The following is a 4,262-nucleotide window of genomic DNA, read 5'->3' as shown; positions in this document are numbered from 1 at the left end:
GTGTTTCTAAGGGTCAAAAAATAAGGTTTGGCTGTGGAAAGACAATTACAAAGGCAACTCTCTGGCGTAACATTTATTTATTTGTTAGCTGGGTTAGATAACTCATGTCATCCAGGAAATCTCGTAATGCAATCTCGTACAATAACATAAAATATCAAATAAATGCTTTATGTGTAGGATAACCTCACAGCCCTGACTCCACCACAGATGAAAACCTTTCTGGGGCAGGTCGTGACCAGGCTGCCAGGCCTGGTGTTTGATGTGATGGCGTTACTTGAGCGTCCAAGTCCAGGTGGTCCAGATGAACCCCAGCTGCACAAACTGCAGGGACATGCCCACAGACCTGGAGAAGCTCTGCATAAGTAATCATATGGCACACATGCAGTATTTTATATTAGAAGATGGGGTTTTGTGGCCGGCCCGGGCTGCCTGGAACAACATCTTCGCCACGATGACCACCAGAAGCCTGGAGTGGAGCTGAGAGTTGCGGCATGCGGAAGGAAATCAGGTTGTCATCCCAAGCTGTGTAGTTTGGGTCAGGAAACCTATCTGTAATCTTCCAAACAACCAGTACACCAGATTTCTTTTGCACTGGCTGGTGTGAATAACAGTGTTTAGCTGGGTTACACTTTCAATGTAAATAGTTTTTATTTTTATACATTTTATTATGTAAAAGTCAGAAATGTTGAGTTCTGTCCTTGTTTACAGAATAAAAAATATATATATCTTTCCGATTCCGAATTATATTCATTGTGAAAAACACCAAATGCAGAGAATCTCCCAGAGATTTTGATTCAAGTGAGAAGTTATGAGAAAATAGGTTATGATAATCAGATCATTTGCAATTACAGCTACATTTATTTAGGGATTGTGACAAGACATGAACAAGAAATTATGTCAGTGAATTATTTTACTCTGTCCTGAAATCCTGGAGCTTTGCTCCCGAGTATTGAGACAGATATAACAGGCAATCAAAGTTTTAGCTGTCATCACGAGGACCTGCATCTCCACGTGACACCTTAGTTTTTACCAGTCCATGTGTGGTTGTGGTTGTGATGTGGCAGCAGACCCAGGGGCCTTGGATCTCCAAGCCTCAGACTGTCTCCTGGGAAGGCCCTTTCCACTCTGAAGCCTCTTTGAAAGAGTGGCCTTCTGTAGTTCAGGGATGTACAGTAGCCATAGTCCTTTTTCTCTTTCAGGGTACCGTATACACACTTCAACTCTTCATGTTTTTATTGTAGAACCATCGGTAACTTGGGAAAAAACAACAACATAATTTAAAACAATTTCACAACGAGATATGGTAACAGTGCTAAGAATCTATTGGGGTGTCAGACAACTATGATATAAAAAACCCCAACAACTTACATCTTGTGTCCCATCACGGTTTCGTGCAGGGAGGCGGTGGTTGTAACCAAGTGTTACAAGCAACGTCTGAGCTGTGTATACAGGTGGGCTAAAGCCAAAATGCTTTCCTGCAAACATCAGGATGTGATTTTGGAAGTTCTCGAAGTCTGAAGTTGTCCTGTTAGTTGAGAAAAAAACAACAGCTCTGTTACTGTCACATTACTCACTTTTATATCATATAGTGTTAATAGTATTTTATCATTTCAAATAAAGTCTGTACTATACATATTACAGTATATGTATATGATATGTATATATCATAATACATATGTACTTTTATACATTTTCTAAATACTTGATATACAACCAATAAGTAAAGCATACCATAAACAAAGGTGAGGAATATATTCCTCATCAGAGCCGTCTCCTTTTCCTGAACCTCTGACCAGGATCATCGATGAGCATACATAAACACATAAGAATGGAATTACATACCAGTAAAATAAATAGGAGACAATGCACTCAACTGTGTGCTGAATTCCTAATAAAGTATAGCTCAAAAGGATAAAAGGAACAGCAATTCCAAGTGTAAAAATATATTTATCTTGCTATGTTGGCAGCCAGGAAATGTATAACCTTAAATTGGAAAGAATCTAAACCCCCAGTATTAGCCCATTGGTGGAACGAACTCTCACGCTCCTTACACTTGATGATATTTACAACAAGAGGAAAGGCAAATCCTCAGACTTTTTAAAAATATGGCAATCTCATACAGAATTTGATTTTAAGAAATCCGTAGGTAATTGTAAGGCATAGTGACAATGATAAGACCTGAGTGTAATGGTTTGTATTGTTTTGTTGTCGTGTTTGTTTTAAGTGGGGTTTTCCCACCGTTTATGTCTGTTTTGTTTTGTTAGGTTTTTTTGGTTTTGTTTTCGTTGTGTTTTGAGGGTATATATTTGGATATCATTTTGGTTCTTTAACGGACCAGCCCCAACTTAGGATAAGAAAGTAATGACATTAAGTGTTTCCTACTTCTTTTTTTTTCCCCTTCATCAAGAAGTAGGTAGGAATATTATTTAACTATTTAATTATTATTTCAGAGTCATTGATAGAACAGATAGGGTAGTACTATCTGGTATTCTCAATTAGTGCATTGAGTAGAATTTTTGGTTAGTATATTTGGCATGATTATAGCACTATGAAATATGTTTTGGTATGTATGGACTTTGACTTTTTTTTTTTGGGAAATTGAGTTGTGGGGGTTTGTGTTCTATGTATTTAAGGTATACCCCTCTTTTTGTGGCTGAAAATATAAAAATACAATAAAAAAAATAAAAAAAAATAAATATATATATATATATATATATATATATATATATATATTTATATATATTTATCGTCACACGTTTTCGTATCCCCCTTCTTCAGTGTGTTTCTGGCAAACAATTCAAGGCATTCGCAGGTACATTTAATTTTGAATCAACCACAAAATGAAGCGTACCTGAAATCTAGGCTCAAAACTAGAGGTGACCGAGCTTTTGCGGTGGCCGGCCCTAAGCTGTGGAATAGTTTGCCACTAAATGTTAGATCTGCCCAGACCCTAGTGGTTTTTAAGTCTTCTTTGAAAACGTATTTATTTTCTTTGGCTTTTAGTGTGTGACAACTTAGTTCCCCACATCTGTGTGAAGTGATTGTGCACTGTATGTGTACTGTTATGTTTTTTATTACTATTTTATTGATCATTTTAGTATGTTAGTGATTTTATTGTTTCTACACTGTATACTGTGTTTTTCTTTTGGTATTGTTTTATTTTCTTGTATGCTGTACAGCACTTTGGTCGACCTCGGTCGTTTTTAAATGTGCTTTATAAATAAAATTGACATTGACATTGACATTGCAAGTGCCTTGAATACTTTGCCAATTACACACGAGTAAAACAAAACAAGACAAAAAGACTCACAAACATTCACTTACATTGTTTTTCTCAAATAATTGATCTCCTCCTCATCTGGAGACTCATGCTGCTCCTCAGCAGTCATTTTCAGGAAATGCATGCTATAACCAGGACCAAAACATACAATTTAGATTAGAGTAAATATTTAGCCATAAAAATGTACCTGGACTCTAAAACATTTTCTGGCTCCTCAGTCAGTGGTATGCCTGTATGCCAAACTCTGCTCTCCAAATTCAGAAAACAATAATAATCACATCTGACCATGCAATGAAGTGTACTTTTGAGAAGTGACAACTTTACTGTATGAAAAAATACCGTTGACGGTCAGACTGTCACGCTGGACAACGACAGGGGTAGAATGTCTGCGTGTCCCTTGCCTTGAGCAACTCGTCTATGTACAAAGCTGGAATAAATAAATAACATGCTCAACATGCAAACATTATGCTAAAAACAAGCAAAAATGCTAGTAAAGTCATTTTTGTGGCAAAATCCGGTAATATTACTGTACCTTGTCGGTCGACGTTGCTCCTCTTTGCATTTCGTGCTCCATAGGTTGTAAACAAACACACGTGTCTGAATAGGAGGAGTCAGCCCGGCACCAACGCTCCGTGTAGAGAAACGCTGCTGTCTGTGTCTCATGTTGACATCTAGAACTCTGTTAGAGTTGTAGGAAATCAGACCTTTTCTAACAGACTTTGGGAAATCGGCAAAATACGATGTCACCTTAAAAAACGTGAGCATTTTCCAGGGTTTCTGGGCTGCAGCTGGAGAACAGGAGAAGCCGTGACGTCACTCTCCTGCGCCGCTGGGATTGTGAATTCATTTTGAATATTGTACACTTTTTTGCGGGCAGAGCATGAAAAAGAAAAAGCAATGTCTTCTTTGTTTTCTTTTTGATTATGACATAAAATGTGCAGCGTAAAGAATAAAATTAAAATGCAATTCGGATTATATATTA

At 37.4% G+C, this 4,262-nt stretch overlaps 1 long non-coding RNA gene across 1 annotated transcript; it reads right to left on the bottom strand.

Moving 5' to 3' along the window:
• Positions 1-1,390: 1,390 nt before the first annotated feature.
• LOC133421508 (uncharacterized) lies at positions 1,391-3,627 on the bottom strand. Its single transcript, XR_009770688.1, has 3 exons — positions 3,325-3,627; positions 1,732-1,788; positions 1,391-1,525 (listed from the first exon to the last, which is right to left on the bottom strand). It is a non-coding gene; the product is annotated as an uncharacterized LOC133421508 (long non-coding RNA).
• Between the last annotated feature and the right edge of the window lie 635 nt (positions 3,628-4,262).

This window comes from Cololabis saira, chromosome 2, assembly GCF_033807715.1.
Source record: "Cololabis saira isolate AMF1-May2022 chromosome 2, fColSai1.1, whole genome shotgun sequence".
In the NCBI taxonomy this organism is placed as follows: Eukaryota; Metazoa; Chordata; class Actinopteri; order Beloniformes; family Belonidae; genus Cololabis; species Cololabis saira.
Note: the sequence above shows the minus strand (reverse complement) of the source record. Positions and strands in the feature narration are given on the sequence as shown.